Source organism: Carettochelys insculpta, chromosome 2 (genome assembly GCF_033958435.1).
Source record: "Carettochelys insculpta isolate YL-2023 chromosome 2, ASM3395843v1, whole genome shotgun sequence".
Lineage (NCBI taxonomy): Eukaryota > Metazoa > Chordata > Testudines > Carettochelyidae > Carettochelys > Carettochelys insculpta.
In genome coordinates this window covers 110,669,011-110,688,497 of record NC_134138.1, presented here as the reverse complement: position 1 = coordinate 110,688,497, position 19,487 = coordinate 110,669,011, and the positions used below count along the sequence as shown (strand labels likewise).

Sequence of the window (19,487 nt, the reverse complement as noted above, 5' to 3'; positions counted from 1 at the left end):
TGTAAATGTTTATACATTTCAGTGCTAGGATAAAGCTGTTATGACTCAGTCACTTAGGGCAAAACTCTGTTTTTGGTTACACGATTGGGGTTGCATGCACATAACTGAAAGCAGAATTTGGCTTTAAAATTAAAAATCAGATTCTTCTTTGTTTGAAGATTTTCACTAAAAATGATCTCAGCAGAAATGATTTTAATAATCTTGGTATTTTAGAGCCTGCGCTGAAGTGTACCAGTGTATTTTAGTTCAAGTAATTAACATTGTCATAGCTTTCATTAGTGCTGTAGTATTTCAGTGCATATGTTTACTTTCATTACCTGTTATCTAGCAAATGTCTAGTCTCCTGGCTTGCTAAACCTGCTTTCCTCTGTGAGGCCACTGATGATGATTATTCACCATTGATGATTAATTTAGCTGTTGCTGTTTACACCTTATTCAGGTATCAGCAGAACTACATCAAAATTGGTATGCATTTCCTGTGATCAGGTTCTCCCCACATTCCTGAAGTTGGATTACTGCAACAGTTCTTATGCAGACAATCTCCAGATATTATGCATCTGTTCTGAGATTCAGTTAGTGTATGGATGGACAATATTTGTGTGTTGATTTACTGCCAAATACATGATTGTGTAATAAGTTCTTCTAGATGTTTTGGAGCAGTAAGTTTAACTGGTATAAGGTGATTCATTTTCATAGTGCTTCTTAGCTATGTTTTGAGGTGTATTGGCAAACTGTCTATTTACATGATTATGATGTTTAGATTTCTTGATGAATTCAGTGATCTAAATTGATTAAAACCTAATGTGATTGAAAGCCTCTATTAATTCATGTTGATTGAAAATTACTTAAATTGAGCAAAGTATATAACAAGTATTCTGCTAACCTTGCACTAAATGTTGACTTAATGGAAATAATTGAGTTAGAATAATCAGTGGGTTTTTATAGTTAACACTTGCTTAACAAAGTCCACATTTCACGACAGACAGATATGGAAACCATTGCCCAGATTTTGCTGTCAAGTATACCAGTGTACTCTGAATTCACATCAATGCATATGTGAGCACAATTTGGGAAAATAGTGTTCAGCTTCTCGTTAAAGTTTATACAGTTACAAAATACATTTAAAATCTCAGACCATATTCTGAAATGATCTAGCTTTTATTTTTTGTTTCAAAATGGAAACCACAAAACATGTACAATTATTATTTTGCAACTATTGTTAGAATTCAGACATGTTTAATGTATATTTCAGTGATGAAAACAAATACTCAACACACAGGGTAATGGCTGAATGCAGGTATTGTCATTTTAAAACCCAGAACCTTTCTTCTGCTATTCTACATCTATTTTATATATATTCACTTTGATGGATTGCTATGGTCTTTTTTTTTGTTCTTCATCAGTAGCTAATAAAATAATATTTCATGAAACCACTGCAAAGAATGTAAAGAAGATATGAAAGCTCTGTGAATCTAGCAGTTCTGGATCTGAATGTTTGCTGAACTTCAGATTTATTGATGTGTGTGGCTGTTTTCAAGGCAGGGGTACATATTTTTTTCTTTTCTCAAACAGGTAAAATCGAAAGAAGACTATGGAGCTGTCATGGTGCTTTGGCTCATGTCAGATCAGGCTCCTTGATATGGCGGCCCTATTATTAATTCTTTTCTCTTTGCTCATTTAAAAGGATGTCGAGCAGGGAAATGGTATTAGCTTTCAGGACATACTGTGACACAGATTGATGGGAATTGAGGTGCTGTTTTTCTTTTTTGAATTTATTTATCAAATGTGATTTGAAAGAATCCTCAGGTGTCAGAGTTTTTTCCCAGTGCTATGACACTTTCCAAAATTAGTCTTGATAAAAGTTAAAATTAAAATTAGTAACATTTTCAGTACTTATGTTAAAAATAGATTTTTAAAGGAAATTATTCATGTTCTTTGTTTTAAAAAGAGCAATGTGTGTTTCTTCAACATATGGTAGCATTTAACCCATATTGTGTGAGCTGACTCGTAGTTGCATTTAAGCATTGATTTATTGCAGTATTTCAAAATGTTCTTTGTCTGAAATCTAGTACAGTAAATGATGCTTTTAAGGTTGTGCAATGGAATTCTGTGTTTAGCAGTTGTGCTTCACTGATACAATGATACTAAGTTAATGAGTAAGTGTTTTTTAAAATTCTCTCTTGACTAATTTCCTTAAAAATAGTCCCACACTGAATGCTGAAATGTTTTGTGAGAAGACTTACAACAGTCAGTGACACAACATGGTCTCAAGAGTTGCCGAGTGAGATGTTGCAGCCAGTCTTTGCTGGCTGAAAGTAGAGCTGCTGCTTTGATGGTTGCGAACATGCTAAGAAAATCTTAGTTTTCGGTCACCTGGCCACATTAGAATGTGCATTGTTCATTTTGGACTGGGCTGTGAAATACTTAACTTTGTGAGCAGATCCATATTACCAGTCGCAAATATTATAAACCCATCAGTTCACCCCTTACCTCCTAAAGCATGAGATTATCTTAAAAATCATGTAATTTTTTAAAAAATGGGCCTTTTGTTTTGCTGTTTTTTTAAGTCTTTAGGTTCATTTTTTTGGTCTTTGCAGCAGCCATGAGTGTTAACTACTTTTAAAATAAAAGCTAAAGTTCTCCTAAAATCTCCTGGTTCCAACAATTGGATCTTTAATGAAACACCAGATATTATGATACTTGTGATAAATTTGGAAGAGTTGGCGACATTAGTTACTTGCATAAATAGTCCCGTTGACTTTAGTGGAACTACTTGTGTGATTACCAACTGTGAGCCCTTTACACCACTGGAGAGCAAGCTGTCCTTTGGAGAAGTCTTTTGGGGCCTTAAAACATGCCCTTGAATAGAAAAACATTCCAACATTCCTGTAGTGGTGCACTGGGTAAAAGATACTGGCTTCTTGTGGTCTCAGGCAGTACTCTTCATAAATTAATTTGTATTATAGTGATTGTAAGTACACAGCACACATCTGAGATCATGTCTGGAAGAGCTCTTGTGTTAATCTCAGTAAAATAAAATGTGAAATAAGACTTCCAGCCTCCCTCCAGTTTTGCCATGATTGAAGGGTGCAGTGGGGAGAACATATTCTTCACAGCATTATGCTGTCCTTTTGATGTCTCCTTGAATGATGCTGCAGGTTTCATATATTCTCGTACCTGGTCCCTTGTACTGTTTTATGTTTAGTTGTCCCTATTGTTGCTTAACAGCAATGCCTTGTTGACACTATTTTTAATGGCAAGACAAATGCTGAGTTCAGGGACAACTTATTTCAGGGGAAAAAAAGATAAAAATGTGTTCATTGATTTTCCCCCCCCCCGCGCCCCCACCCTGTTCCCTGAAGAATACGTATAGGGACAGAATAAATTCATGCTGCATGTAGATAAGCCCTTGTTCCTTTTTTTTCTAGATGAGTCTTACATCTGTAAGTGAATGCTATGAACCATAATGCATAATTTATATCGACATTAACAGTGATACAAGAGGGATATTTTAATGCCAGTTTGAGAAAATATCACAATTAAAGTTGATAACTTTGGTCCTATTAAACTGAAATTGATTTTTGGTAGAAACAGCCATGCCTGTGTTAGGACCATAAATGGTATGATGAAATAATTCACTCATTTTCATAATGCCAAGCATATTGGAGAGTTCATGTTATCATGAACAGAGCACACTAGGTGTCAAGTGACTTGCCAGATATACGACTTCACTTCTGCATGGTTCCTCCCAGTTAGAAAATAACAATTCTAAAGGGATCATTGGGGTAGTGGGAGTTTCTAAATTCTGTGCTGTCAACAAGTGTGATTTCTGATGCTGTTATTTATTCAGTCAGTTCTTAATGAGTACAAAACTATATGGTAAATCTTCAGTAAAATTTAATAAAAAAACCATGAAAGTCTTGGGATTAATGGTTTAGTGGTAGGGATTAAAAGTGGTTTCAGCAAATTACCCTGTTAATGGAAAAGCAAGAATCTGTTAATGGTATTACAAACAGATTGGTTTATTAGTCAGTTATTTTTTAGGTTGATTAGGGATTATAGGTTGCTCTGTATTTATAGTACTAAAGTAACTTGTGTTGGGACCTTAATATTCCACAAACTGGTATTTTAAATGTTAAAAGCAATGTCAGATATTCACAAGAAGAAATCCTTTAAATTTTAAGTACAGTAGGTTCTCAACATTTGTAAGGGTTCCATGTTGGGAACCCTTGCGAATGTTGAATTTCTTCAATATGGCAGCCTCCAGCTGCTGGTGCTCCTGTCTGGGGCGCTGAGGAAGCGGTGGCTGCTGGTGCTCCTGCTGGGGACACTGGAGAAGTGGGGGCTGCTGGTGCTCCTGCCTGGAGCCCCGGAGGAAGCAGCTGCTTGCGAATAATTGAATTTGCGAACCATAGGTTCGTGAATATTGAGATTCTTCTGTGCTTATTTAAATGGCATCTGCTGTGGTCACAGTATTCCAGAGTGGTTGTTTATAGTATTTGGGTACCAAGTTGGTGACTTGACTTTGTGAAATGCAAAGGAATAGAACACCTGGCATCTCTGAAGATCAAGCCATCTATTTAAATACTTAATTCTAGCTGTGAAAGCTTTGGCCTTTGCCTTTACTTTTCTTTGCAGTACCTTAGCATATTTTGCATGTTTCTTAAAATCAAAATAATATGCACATTGTTGTAAACCAGTGGTTCTCAGCTTGAGGGTCACAACCTTGGAGGAGGGTGGGGGTTTTGAACAGGTGTCAAGGAGCAGTAATCACTCTGCTTTCCCCATTTTGCTGATTGGAAGTAGGGTGAGTCCTGGCTAGTTGAGAGGGGAATCTTGGGGGCTGGGGGCCTTGTTAGGGACAAGGGGTTGAGGTGTGGAAGATGCTGATTGTTTTACATAGTATGTGGTTATTTTTAGACCTAACGTTGTCTTTCCTATGGTTTTTATCATCCATCCGTACATAATGTGTCACATGTTTTTTTGTGACTGTGCATACCATACTTGGTATAAACTGGCGCATTCGGAGTCTCCCTGATGGAGGGAAGTCACAATGGAATCCTTCAGCTATTTGCTGCATCTGGCTACGCTTGTTTTAGGAGATACCATTGCTTTCACTTTGCTGCCTTGTGCTGACCTGGAGTACAGACTTTTCATTACTAGCTACATTGGGGAAGTGCACTTGTTTGCCACTGGAAGTGAAACAGCAGATAAAGAAACTTTGCCAAGTATGAGAACTTCTTAGATGTGTCTGGAGTATTGCAAGGAAAATTTGTACACTAGATAAAATCCTAGTGGAGTGGAGTCCTTGAGTAGTGTTATAAAAATCAATTCCTTGCCTTTCTAATACCAGTTTCCCGTTTCATCTAGTTAAAAATCAAATACTTCTGAAAACGTGAATACTCCTAGTTATTTTGAAGGAGTAGCCCTCTTAGGCCTGGTCTACACTAGACTGGAGAGTCAGTCTAAGATATGCAATTCCAGTGACAACAATTATGTGGCTGAAATAAACATATCCTAGATCGACTTTTCTGGCTGCCCACAGAGGGAGGTTGCTATGAGGATCTCTGCCGTTGTTCTCCCTTACTCCTTGTTAGAATGAAGAATACCAGGGCTGACAGTTTGATTTCTCTCATCCCCACCAGGTGTGCTAAATTGAAATCCGGAAGATTGAACCTGAAGGAGTTGATCTTCTGGTAACTGTAGGCATACCCTTGGAATGGTGACTAAGATCAAAGCTTGCCTCATCATAAGAGTGGAGGAGGAGAGAGATGGTTAATCTTACTCTTTTGGGTACAGCCTTTGGATTTTGCAGCTCTGGAATACAGGTGATCAGAGACTGAGTGAGAGCAAATTGAACACAGTGAGAGAGCAGGTAGTTATTTTTGATAAAGTTCAGAATAATGGCAGGAACAGCAAGTCTGCCTGAATTTTGGCCTGGGTCCTCTCTCTCCTATAACTTAATTATGTAGACTGGTGCAGGTTAGTAAGTAGCATATGGGGAGTCTTCATTCTCTTAGACAGTTCTAAGATGGGAGCAAGGCCATTTGGGTCACATAAGTAGAAGAGCAAGAGTGCAAACTCAGCCAGAGACCCTTTGTCTTTTCTTGCTCCATTTCAATGAGATTCATGATCTAAGAAGATTTTTAAATAAAGGGAAGAGACAAGGAAATGTGAGTTTGCCAGCTAAGAGGGTATCGGATATCAAGCAGATTATTATTGTTGTCCTTAATTATTTTTTCACTTTGTTTGTTGAATATATACTAAGGAAGCTGTGTGGCACTTCAAGGGTTGACATCCCTCTGCTTCATACTCTGGCTGAATTTAGTCTACACCTTTGTCACAATAATTTTTCATAGGACAATTGAATTTTCCTTAGCAATGTTTAAAAACTAAAATATTTACCACTTTTTGCAGAAGAAACATAAGTATGTGTTTACCCTCCTCACCCTCTCAAAAAGGTCACCTAGATTTATTCACCTTCCTTTGGGATTTGTGTGAAGAGCAGTTGTTTAGTGGTTGCTTGGAAACTAAACTTCTCACGTGTTAGGACATGCTCATTCTGATGACATCCTGGAGGTAGACCACTTCTGAAATTGTACACACACAGTCACTCCTCTCATTCAGAATAAGCTAACACAATTCTGTCCAGATTAGATGATGGAACTGTTAGATTCTGTCAGCTGCCTGCGTTTTCCAGTTCTGAAAACCTGCGTCATCCCTTCACCAGTTCTGCTCTTCATACAGGCAATAGGGAACCAGGCTTATGCAGCAGTAGGTAATGGAAGAGAGGGATGAAGAAAAGTGAGTGGGGTTTGAACAGGGTTTGGAGTGAATAGGTTTAGTAGGAGGTGCTTGTGGTTGGGATCCATTTTCAGGGAACTGGGGTTGTGGAGGAAACCCAGTGCCTTGTTTATTTAGGCGCCTGTGTAGAAACACTTGGCCTGAGCACTGTGGTGTACTGTGCAGCACCATTGTGGGGAGCAGAGGAGGGTTTAGTAGCCATGTGGAGGAAGTGTTGGATTTCTTATGTATTGCATGGTGCCTAGTACTGTGCAGATGTGGTGTGTGATGAGCGTTCTTAGGCATTCTGGTAATAAAAGTAATAATAATGGGAGGGACTTGGAGATTTTTTTGGGGGAGGGGGAGGGGAGTGTGGTGTGGAGACCAAAGAGATCTACTTTGTTTAATCACCCAATGGTACATTAGAACTCTGATCATCTCCTTACTCATGTTTTGCTGGAGTGCATGTGGATCTTTCCCCCACTGCTCTTTGTCCCCCACATGCTACTCTTATGTAGCCTAACTCTTTTATAGGCACCCTTGGCTTGCAGCATGACTCCTACTCTCTGGCCATGTTCAGCTTTCAAACATGGACATAAAAAGCCTGAGTAGTCTCGAGGGCAAGAGGGCTGTGAGTGGAGGGAGCATTTTTGAGGTGAGGGTCTGTGGGAAGACATGAATTGGGATGATGAAGGCAATCTGGGTCATACACGGAAGGGGAGAGGAGGAATTGGGCTCTGCCACATAACAATGGATCAGAGGCAGGCAGAGGGTATATGCGTATGTGACCTTCAGAGGTCTTTGAGTCCAGTCCCCGGCTTTCACAGCATGACCTATCATCATACCTGACAGATTTTTGTTTTTTTACTATTTGCTCCAGACCCCTAAATGGCCTTCTCAAGGTTTGAGCTCACAACCCGGGCTTTACCAGGCTAATGCTCAAACCACTGAGCTCTCTCTCCTTCCAAATGCATTTAGCAGTAATGCAGATTTCTCAAATTCCATCAAACAACATTATTTTTTAAAAATCAGTTGAGATAGGTAAAGTGCTCGTACTACCAACTCATTCTTAGTAAAAAATCAGGAGTCACTTGTTAAATCCATGTCCAGTCTTTGCAATGTACAGTTGTGATTACTTCTTTCATATCCACATGGACCTCTTTCCTTTGCAACCTTAACAATGACCAGAAACGTTGATGGTTGAAAGAAGGAAACATTGAACTTCCTCATTATATCATCTTAACTTTGCTGTAAGCTAGAACACTGAAAAATTATAAACATGATACGACCTTTTCCACTTAAAATACAATTCCCTTGATTAACTGTCATCCAACAGAACAAGCTTAAACATAACAATCAACTAAAAATCTACCCAATGGACACTCAACAACTACATGACAAAATCTGACATTTTAGACCATTAGAAAAGTTCCATTTTTATCCCCATACTTAGATGGCGTTAAGTTATGATTATTTCTTTCTTATATTGTAGTTGCACCTCATGGCCCTGACAGAGCAGAGCACCTTTGTGCTAGGTGAGGTACAGGCACAAAGTGTGAGTCTGTTTCTGCCTTTAAAATTTGATTGCGTCTTCTATGTGTCTATGATTATGTGGATTTGTTAAGGGGTTCATTGATGTTCTTTAAAGCATATCTGCTGTCAAGTTCAGTATTAATACATGGCTGATCATTACCAAAGTCCTCTTCAGGTTAGTATTAAATGTTCACTAATTAAATATGCCAAACTTCAGAATTACTGCACATTTACCATGCAGTTAGTCCAAGAATGGCTCCATGCTGACATTTGAAAGATGTGTTGTGTGTAGAACCCAGGCTTTTGGTAGTAACCTTTTTGGCGTCAAACACTATCTGGATGTCATGCTGCGGAAAAGCTTTCTGTTTTTCTCAGTCAGCTGGTGCCACACAGGGAGTAGGGGTGCCATCACATCACTCCTGAGAGTCCTAGGAAAAAGGCAATGGTAGAGGAGTCGTAGCTGATTATTCTCTTGCTGTGGGGGAGTGCTTAGAAACTTGATAGGTGTCTGAATATCTTTGCTGTCAAGGAAATGAGCTTACCAGTCTCCAGGAGACTGATTCCATGCTTCAGAGTGAAAAGGCACAGAGTAGTTTTTGAAGAGCAGGAAGGGGGACATATTTGGCTTGACTTACAGAGGACAATGCATTCATGTAGGCTCAAAAAGTTAGGGTTAGGTACTCGGAGCGGGTAAAATGGCATACACTGCTCATCAGTGCAGAAGACTCCTACTTTCATTCAGTCTTCAATGGAAACTTTTAAACAACTGAAACTTTTTTTAAATCTAGGGGCATTATTGGGCTATTTTTTACAGCTAGCATAATCCTCACATAAGTTACGTCTACACTAGAGAGTTTTGTTGACAAAGCTCTTGGCATGGCCACGCTAAAAATGTGTTCTGTCGACAGTAAATTGACAGAATGTGGCACTTTTGTCAAGAGACTTCTGCCTGTCCCCTGGGAGGCAAAACGCCTTTCTCGACTCAGTCTGTCAACAGAACAGTTGTGTGGGTGCTCTGGGATGCCCTCTGTTCACAGGGCTTCTGGGTGATTGGGCAGCCTTGTCTGCTGTGCTTCTGGTTGGCCATTCTGTCAAGAGAGCAGCTGGGCAGTCGAGCTTCTCTCTGTTGTCAGAGCAGATCATTTCTCCACTTCGCTGTCTGGCTGCAGTCTGTCTTAAGTCGGGGTAAAATTGCTCAATATTGGTATTGGATTGGTATTTCCTGCAGAAAAAAAGTTTTTATTACATGTCTGTATCTTTACAACTGTGAGATCTGCATGTTGTTTTCACTTCTATTCCCAGCATTAGCAGTCATTTAAAAATGAAAGCAAGGAATGCACATATAAAAATCTCTTACATAGAACCTGAAAAATGTAATCTCTTGTTACACAGTTATCTGAAAGCGAGTAAAAGATAAAAATAAATATTTATTTTCTTCCCTTTCTCCCCCTCCCTAGGCCCTTCCCTCTTGCTGGCCCAATTTCTGTCCTTGGTTACGTGCTGATACCCCTGCAATCTCAATGTCAATGAGGTTATCACTATGGGTAAGTTTTGTTCCTCTGTTTATATGGGAGGTATCTGTGTGTGCTATATGATTAATTCTGGTAGAAAAAATGGGGACATGAATGAAATGCGGGTTTGAAGAATGAGAAGACCCAAGGTAACATCATTTGCCTCAAGATGTCATAATGGAACATGCACGCTGTGTATATTCTTCATTTGCTAGAATAAGGTAAAAGAATAGCTTGTTAAGTAACATCAGAAAAATATATTTTTTCAGTAAACTAGCAGCAAATGTACAATACAGTAAATGTCAAAGGGAAGGATTCAATTTAATAGTGACTTAAGAACCCTGCAGTAGTTCAGTATTTTGCTTTCCATATCTCGTGTCTTAGTAAAAGAGTAAAAAAATTTAATTTTTATTTAACTTTTCCGTAAAATGGAACTGTTTCCTCTAGGACAAGCATTGGTTACAAATATTTAGTTTTAAAGGACTACTTGGATAAACTTCCTAAAAATTAAACTTTATAGCTTTGTGTTCATTTGCAACATTTAATGCCCTCCCACACATCAGATTTATTTCAAACTAGAAATGTGTGTGGTGCTAACTAGAACCAATAGGCACTGTAAAGCATTTTACATTTCCAATTAGGTTTTGAACTTTTGGACTAGTAAATTTTATTGTCCTTGTTAAGAACCACAATAATTGACTCAAATTAATCTCTGGTCCAGTTCCAATGTCAGTGGAGTCCATGGAGTTAGAGCAGGAATTAATTTACCTCGTTTTCATTAAACATTCAAGGGTAGTTGGTCCCCCCCCGCCCCGTTTGATTTTTTTTAGATTAGTTTAAGATAGGTTAGAAATTAAACTGGTTTAAAATCTTTGGCTTGGGGGATTCACCTTTTCCAGTGAAGATAATTTCCATCTGTACGAGGCCTGGAAGTGTTTTCTGTACTGTAACAGTTTGGGCCTGATATTCAAGCCTGATACAAGTTGGCAGACCTGGGTGTCCACTGGGAGGCTCCACTGAAGACCGTGGAAAGGTTTGTTTACCTGCGTCCACTTGCACAGTTGGGCTTGAGTTCAAATGCAGCCTCTCACTCCTCATTGGCCAATTTTTTGTAGGGTATTTGAATGTGTAAAATGGGTGATATGCTTTAAATAGCTTTCCCTAAGAACATAAGAATGGCCATACTGGGTCAGACCAAAGTCCATCCAGCCCAGTGTCCCGTCTGCCAACAGTGGCCAATGCCAGGTGCCCCAGAGAAGGAGAATAGAAGACAATGATCAAGTGATTCATCTCCTGCCATCCATCTCCTGCCCCTGTACTGAAGGCTAGGGCACTATACTTTACCCCTGGCTAATAGCCATTTATGGACCTAACCTGCAAAAATTTATTGAGCTCTTTTTTTAAACCCTAATAGAGTCCTGGCCTTCACAGCCTCCTCGGGCAAGGAGTTCCACAGGTTGACTGTGCGCTGTGTGAAGAAAAATTTCCTTTTATTAGTTCTGAACCTACTACCCATCAATTTCATTTGGTGTCCCCTAGTTCTTGTATTATGGGAGAAGGTAAACAATTTTTCTATATTCACTTTCTCCACACCATTCATGATTTTATATACCTCTATCATATCGCCCCTCAATCGCCTCTTTTCCAGACTGAAAAGTCCCAGTCTCTCTAGCCTCTCCCCATATGGGACCCGTTCCAAACCCCTAATCATCTTAGTCGCCCTTTTCTGAACCTTTTCTAATGCCAGTATATCTCTTTTGAGGTGAGGAGACCACATCTGCACGCAGTACTCAAGATGTGGGCGTACCATAGTTTTATATAGGGGAAGTATGATATCTTTTGTCTTATTCTGTATCCCTTTTTTAATAATTGCTAACATCCTATTTGCTTTACTAACTGCCGCTGCACACTGCGTGGATGTCTTCAGAGAACTATCCACTATAACTCCAAGATCCCTTTCCTGATCTGTCGTAGCTAAATTTGACCCCATCATGTAGTACGTGTAATTTGGGTTATTTTTTCCAATGTGCATTACCTTACACTTACCCTCATTAAATTTCATTTGCCATTTTGCTGCCCAATCACTCAGTTTGCTGAGATCTTTTTGAAGTTCTTCACAATCCCTTTTGGTTTTGACTGTCCTGAACAACTTGGTGTCATCTGCAAACTTTGCCACCTCACTGCTTACCTCATTTTCTAGATCATTGATGAACAAGTTGAACAGGATCGGTCCCAGGACTGACCCCTGGGGAACACCACTAGTTACCCCCCTCCAATGTGAACATTTACCATTTGTTCCAACCCTTTGTTTTCTGTCTTTTAACCAATTCCCGATCCATGAAAGGATCTTTCCTCCTATCCCATGACCGCCTAATTTACATAAAAGCCTTTGGTGTGGGACCGTGTCAAAGGCTTTCTGGAAATCTCGGTATATTATGTCCACTGGGTGCCCCTTGTCTGCATGTTTATTAACCCCTTCAAAGAATTCTAATAGATTAGTTAGAGACGACTTCCCTCTGCAGAAACCATGCTGACTTTTGCCCAACAATTCGTGCTCTTCTACGTGCCTTGCAGTTTTATTCTTTACTATTGTTTCCCTCTGTTTGTCTTGCTCTCTGTTACCCCAAAAGACAATAATTTATGCATCAGTGTAATTTACCCGTTAGTTTATGGCTCTAAAGTCCTCTTGGAAGTGTCACAAATCCACAGTGTTCCTGAGTGCTAGATTTAGTATTGGAAGCTTAAATTTTAAAGTGTTAAAATCTATAATATGTCTGTACTCTTACAGCTCCCAACTAGTTGTGCTTTCAGAGAAGCTCGAGAGCTCAGATTATGGTTTCCAGAGTCAGCTGTAATTTACGTTTAGTCAAATGGCTCACTATCCATCTTCAAGGGTTACTGTCAACTTGAAAAATCACACTCGCCTGAATGTTTTGTACCTAATGTAGTTAAAAGCATAGTTGCTCCTTACAGCTGATGCAGAGCTTTATAGAGGTTAAACTGTGGCCTTAGCTCAAATGATCCTTGGATCCTGTTCTTCATTACTACTTCCACCTGGAAAAATGTAGGAAATAAAATCATACCTCTAATAGGGGCTGAGCCAGTAACTCATCATGGAGAAAGAGTGCTTGTCAAAAGAATTTATGCATTTTTTAGGAAAAAGTGAAGAAGAAAAAATTCAGCTTGAGGTGGGGGCTTAAATCATAAATGAAATCGAAATCAGGTATGTTAAATAATCAGATAAACTTTGGCAGCAGCCCAATTCTTATTCCTTTGCCCAGCTACCCTAAATGTTGCTTCATGATGGCGTCAGAGATCAGGAGAAGGTGAACATGACTCAGTTATACTGGTGTGACTCCCGTACCTGAGCTTACTTGCAGCAGCTTGTCCGTGTCCTAAGGTGATGCCGGAGACTCCCATCCGCATCCTTGATGCTACCTGTCCACGAACTCTTATCAAAGAGGGGTGCTTCTCTCCTGTGAGCCTCCACTTTCTGATATGCTCAGGAGCTATTTAGATCTGTGGCATCCAACCAGTTCTGAAGTGGTTGTGGCTGTAGCAGACTAGCTGTATTAGTCTGAAAATACAGCCACACTCGACTGGCCAAATAGCTGCATGTGGCTAGTATGTTGGACACCGTGGAGATGCTGTGAGGAGATGACAGACAGGAGACCTGGCCTCCTCTGACCTCTCTCACAAGGTGTGGGATTATTACAGATGAAAGGAGTTAATAAGAAAGTGGGGGGTTTTGTTTTTTTTTTTTGTCCCCCAGTTGTGCATTTCTGGGCGGTCACTTTGTTTCTTCCTTGCTGAAAAGATTCTCTTGAACATTGATATGGAATCAAGAAAATCATTTTCATTTCATGTTTTCAATAAGATGTAACTGTTGCACTCTGAAATAATTAGATGCTTTATCAGCATCAAATTTTTTTTTGACACACTTTCAGAAAATTTCAGGTCATTTCAAGTGCTTTTGGCTGACAAGATACCTTCATTACATCAGTTGCTTTGTAGGTGTTATCCAAAACTTAGGTGTTATCCAAAACCTGCTTAAATCAATTGGACAGGAGACTATCTAGCCCATTCTTTTTGTCTGCAAAGGATCCATCATCTCTTAATGTAACTTCTGTTACTTAAAAGGAGATTTAAAAAACAACAGCAGAAAACTCAATTTAAAACTAGCTTTGAGGGAAAGCCTTTTCAAAAGAAGGGTTCTGGTCTTGAAATGCTCAGGTTTTTGCTTAACTTGACAGCTGGTGTCAGAGTTCCATGGTTCATGGAGTTTCACAGCAAAGCAAGAACACCCTGTCCTCAGTTGTATAACATGCAGTCTTGAGAGCCATCACCTGTCACCATTAGCAGGGAGCACTTTTGTCTCACTGGATCTTGGAGGGAGAAGCCATTTCAAAAATAGGTAGGCCCTAACCAAGGGGTCTGTGGCTCTGGAGCTGCATGCGGCTCTTTAGGGACTTCTTTGTGGCTCCCAACACTATATTTGAGAAGTGTTTTTTTTTTTTTAAAAAGCATAAACAAAACACTTTCCTGATTATTTTTGATAAATGGTTGAATGTCTCAACGCCCAAAAATGAACAACTCGTATCTAAATAGCAAACGATATGTGATCTTGAAATGTTGGATAACTCCCCCTAGCGTCCTTCAGATACAGAAAAGGTTCAGGAGTGAAAGTCAGGAAGACAGTGGTACAAACACACACGTAAAGTGTGAGGAAATAGAATATGTAAAAAGTCTGTGAATGTCCTGCAATAAACGTGTATCACATTACAAATCAGTGTGTGCGCTGTTCTTAAAATAGGGATTATTTGGTTCCTGGCCACTGGCCTAACCCAATAAGTGATTTGGAGGTTAAAGTCTGTATGTTGAAGTACATGGGGAACAGAGATCAGAGAAATGCTGGTGTCATGTGCATCTGTCAGCCTGTGTGAAAGGTGGCTCTGCTGCTGGAGTTGTGATGTGGCCATCACTCAGGTAGAGTTAGTGCTTTGTCCCAGCCACCTCCTGGAAAAAGTGATGGAAGAAGGTATTGATCTCAGGCTAGATCCTTGTCTAAGAGACATGAGTGTATTTTTTTCTGGCTAGTCAAAGATGGAAGAATACATTTCTTCTTTCTGTAAATAATCTCTCTTTAGAACAGTGATGAGTCCAATAGGATACAGATATTGCCTGTCACTTTGGCAATTAGCAGACACAAATGTTTAATAAAAATCAACCAATGTTCTGGTCATTTCCTTAAAGTGTCATTCGCTTCCTCTCAGCAGTACTGCCCTCTTACAGGGTTGACACTAAGCCGTCTTCTTGTTAATCCATGTGCCTTATTTTTCTCATGTACTGTGATATCTAGATGTCTCTGAAGCTTGTGCCTGATGAGAAAGGTACATCGATGGGTGGGTGTCATTGACACATTGGTACGTTAGAGCCCATGATTTTTTTACAAAATGAGCTTGAGCTTCAACATAGATTTTGAAAAGGAGAAGAGGTAGGATTGAACTATGGATTGGCCAGCATGCCCATAAAATGATAAGCCCTATTTATATAATTGACAATATATAATAAGAGTTATTTGGCCTTTACTTGGCTACTATCTTTTTGGTTGTTTGAAAAATTATACATTTTGCTCTGGCAGGTTAATCCTGTAGTTATTGGTGCATCAGGAAATCCTGGGTTCCCTATGTGCCTCTGAGTATTTAAGATGCAGTCTGTCGTATATTATATGTGTACCATTGATTTAATAATCTATAGACATTTTAAAAGCTAAATTTAAAAAATGGGGCTTGTAGACTGAGTCAGATAAACTCTCTCTCTCTCTCAGTGTATGTGGATTAAAATATAACTGTTCTGTAGTTAAATAAACATCCATTATGTTAATGTGTAGTGGACAATTTATGGAAGCCATCTTTGAGGGCTTTCCTTTTCTTAAATTTTAAGAAGAATAATTGACTTCTTTGGATAAGATGACTTTATGTAAAATATCATGGTTGTAGCTCACCCAGGTGAGTTGTAGTAAGTAATCAAGTTATTTTTCCATGCATCTAATATGTCGTTATGATTGCAATGGCACAAAATCAGAATGGACTGTTTTGTTTCAGGTTGGGTTTATCTGAACTCTGAGGTACTTTTGTTAGTTATACCAAATCAAAAGGTTACATTTTAGCTCAGCTTGACATTGTATTGTCTTCCCTGACTTGAAGCCTGGTGGAGAGAACAATAATTCAGGTTCCTCATGCCCCTCTTTGACCTTTGGGGCAGGCTCCTGTGCTAACTAAATCTTTCATGATCGACTATGGGTGGGGCCATGAGACACGTGAACTACTGCTTTCAAATGCTTTTCATTGCTTTGATTTATGGTTTTATGATGAACCCAGCCAAAACTAAACATTTTGGTTCAGTAATATTGAAATCTTTCATTTTGATTTGAGAATCCATGTGAGAACATCAAAACAAAGTTTTGGCTTCTGGGGTGTTTTGGTTTTTCTAAAACAAACAATTACCATGGAAAACAGACATTTTTCACCAAAATTTTTCTTTAGTTGAGTTCCCAGTTCTGCACCAGAGAACAGCTTTGATGGAACATTTTCAAGCTGCCCTAGTATAGCTTACTCTGTACAAGTAAAAATTCATAAAATAGAGGGAAATCTTACTCTGCACAAGAAAAAAATCGTAAATGCAGCAGATTATCATAACATGACCAGAAAATATAAAGGAGATATGGGGGAAGGGGAGAGAATGAAAAACAGCTTGTATTTCCTAATTGTGATTTAAAATTAATGAAATAAAGATTTCACGATATTGTGTTTTATAGCATACTGTCCCTACTTTAGTCTGGTTTGATTCTTTCATGTGTTTGTTTACCATTGTCATTTCAGTTGCCATACTTCAGTAAGGCTGAGCAAAAATATACTTAACACCTCTGATAATCACTCCATTTTGTTGATCACTAGTATACACATACATAATTTCTCCAATGTTATTTTATATCAGTACATATAATTGGCTTTACTTTTCACCTTTGTCCCCTTCAGCTGATGTAGATAAGAGAAAATCAGGTTTTCTTCTTCTGCTCTTTTGACCAAGGACATGCTGCCTTGACTAACACAGTGGTTTCCTGACTTGAGCAGGCAGATGTTAACCTCTTAATGGTTACGCAGAAGAGTTTTACTTTCTAGTTAGACTTTTAGGCAGTTATGCCTGCCTGCCTTAGAGTTGTAAAAATCACAAGCTCAGTGTTATTTTTAAATCAGATGTTAATCGGGCTTTTTCTCCGCCCGTGTGGTTCAGAAGAACAAATGTGTCTGAGAATATGTTGGTGCAAGAAACATTAATCTCTCTACTTTCAGTTGATAAAAGAAAACTTCAGTTATTTTTAAGAGTTAAAAGGGAAGTCATGAAACCCCAAGATTCATGGTATGTAGCTAAGGAAATTTCAAGAAAAATTAGAAGCTTAGAGAAGAAGGAGGGGAAATGGAAGCATCAGTGATTAGTGACAGAGACATGGTAAGAGGGTGAAATCATCTGTTTTTGGATGTTGAACAGAGGGGAATACTTAGAATTTTCATCTGTTATAGAGGAGTTGGTTTGCTAGAATGTAGACATTTCTGGTGGATAGATAAGAACATGGATTTAAATAAAGATGGGCGGCTTGTCTTTGAAGCTACAGTGTTAGTCACTGAATGATTTTTTTTTTCTGATTCTGTTGGCTGTAAATATAAGAGCTGCCACTTCATATAAGTGATTTGTTTTGTGGTTGCCAAACATTACAGAATGAATTTATCAGCCTCAACATGCCTATAATTGAAAGAAATACTAGGAAATAAGTGATTGATATAAAATATACTATTTTTAAGTAAAATGTCAACAATTGGTAATTAGTAAGTTGTAAATAACTTTTGAGTAGTTGTTTGATATCAGTTTCATTTAGGACCTGTGTCTGTTCATCTTTAACAGCCCCAAAGTGGAAAATCCCTTTCAGTGTTGATATAATGAAAGTGTATGCTAATAGCAATGGCTACAACGTAGCAAAAATTGGGCAGGTAAATATGATTGAAACATATTACCCTGGATAAACTCCTCACATGCCTATTACTACATTCTCCAAGAGAAAAAAATCAGAGGAAAAATAAAGGAAAGACTATAGGAATAAACACTGAGTTATGCCAAAGAATATGAAAATGATTTAGTGTTAGCTCCAAATATTCATACAAAGTCAGTGTGGGGGAAGCATTCCCACTTAATAGTATTGCTTCTACATCTGAAAAGCAAACTGTTAAATACAGCATCCAATTTGTTGAAGATGTCATCTAAAAATACAGGGAAAATATGATGAGGGTGGTCTGCCATTTGCTTAGATGACAAAAATGATGATAATAAAAAGAACTTCTCTGGTGCAGTCATGTTAACCCAGCCCCCTCCAATCTTTTTATGCCCAAGATCACTTTTTAAATTTCAGGGCAACCTTGGATCTGCCCTGCCCCTTCCCCAAAGCCCCCCCTACTTGATTCTTCTGCTCTCTGTCAATTGTATTCCCTCACTCTCTCTCACTGTCACTGGGCTGCGGGAGAGGTTCGGGTGCAGGAGAGGATGAGGGTTGCAAATTCTGGGAGGGAATTTGTACGTAGGAGGGGACCCCAGGCTGGGACAGTGTGTTGATGTGCTGTCCAGTGCTCTCTACACATTTTTCCATCCATGTGTGGAATAAATTTTTAGCGCTCTGAGGGATGTGCAAATGTGCACCAGCAACAGAAACACACAACCTACCTGAGGCGCTCGGCTAATGAGCTGGGCAGCATTTGACTTTCTCCTGAGTGACTGCACAAGGGCACAGCTTACAGGGAACACTGGTGCTGGCTTTGGAAGGGAACTCCAGGCTGGGGCACAGTTTGGGGTGCTGCCTCTGGGAGGAGGGGAGATCATGGCTGGGACAGGGTGCAGGTAGGGCATCTGAGTTGCAAGCTCTGGCTGGGAGTCACGCACCACAGGTGGCTCCCAACTGGCAGAGCAGTAGGGTGCACACAGGTTGCCTGCCTGCTGGGGCCCCACATTTTTCCTGGAAGCGGCTGGTGTTAGGCTTGTCTCAGCTTTCCCCTTGAGGGGAAAGGGGACACGATGTCTCTGCCCTCTTACTCATGAAAGCTCATTACCTAATAAATAAAATTGTTAGTTTTTAAGGTGCTACAGGACTGCTTGCTTTGTTTTTTCTAAGCAATGTAGTTCTTCCTTACAGCAAAGTAGTAACATTTGATTACACAGAGTATTTTAAAGCAACAGAGAGGGTCTGTCCCACGAAAGCTCACCTAATAAACTATTTTGCTAGTCTTTAAAGTGCTACTTGACTGCTTTTTGTTTTGGTATTTTAAAGAACTGTCCTTGGGAAAAACTGTGCAGTTACATGTTGAGGTTTTTATTTCAGTGTCAGTTAAAACGGAGAGCACAGTCCTGTCAGAGAATCCTAGAGCTGGAAGGGACGTCAGGATGTCATGGAGTCCAGTACCCTGCCTAAAGCAGGATCAAACCTAACTAAATCATCCCAGCCAGGGCTTTGTCAAGACAGGATTTAAAAATCTCTAGGGATAGAGATTCCACCCCCTCTCTGGGTAAAGCATTCCAGTACTTCCCAACCCTCCTGGTGAAATAGATTTTCCTAATATC

General features: G+C 39.4%; 1 protein-coding gene across 4 annotated transcripts in view; it reads left to right on the top strand.

Moving 5' to 3' along the window:
* Nucleotides 1–19,487, top strand: part of ZNF516 (zinc finger protein 516) — a 151,306-nt gene that overhangs the window by 7,186 nt on the left and 124,633 nt on the right. For 3 of the 4 annotated variants that reach the window (XM_074987531.1, XM_074987529.1, XM_074987528.1), the window contains exon 2: nt 9,774–9,860. The exons of the other annotated variant lie outside the window; for it this stretch is intronic. The gene's annotated coding sequence lies outside the window, so the exon portion shown is untranslated. The remainder of the gene's footprint in view (nt 1–9,773; nt 9,861–19,487) is intronic. 4 annotated transcript variants of the gene reach the window in all.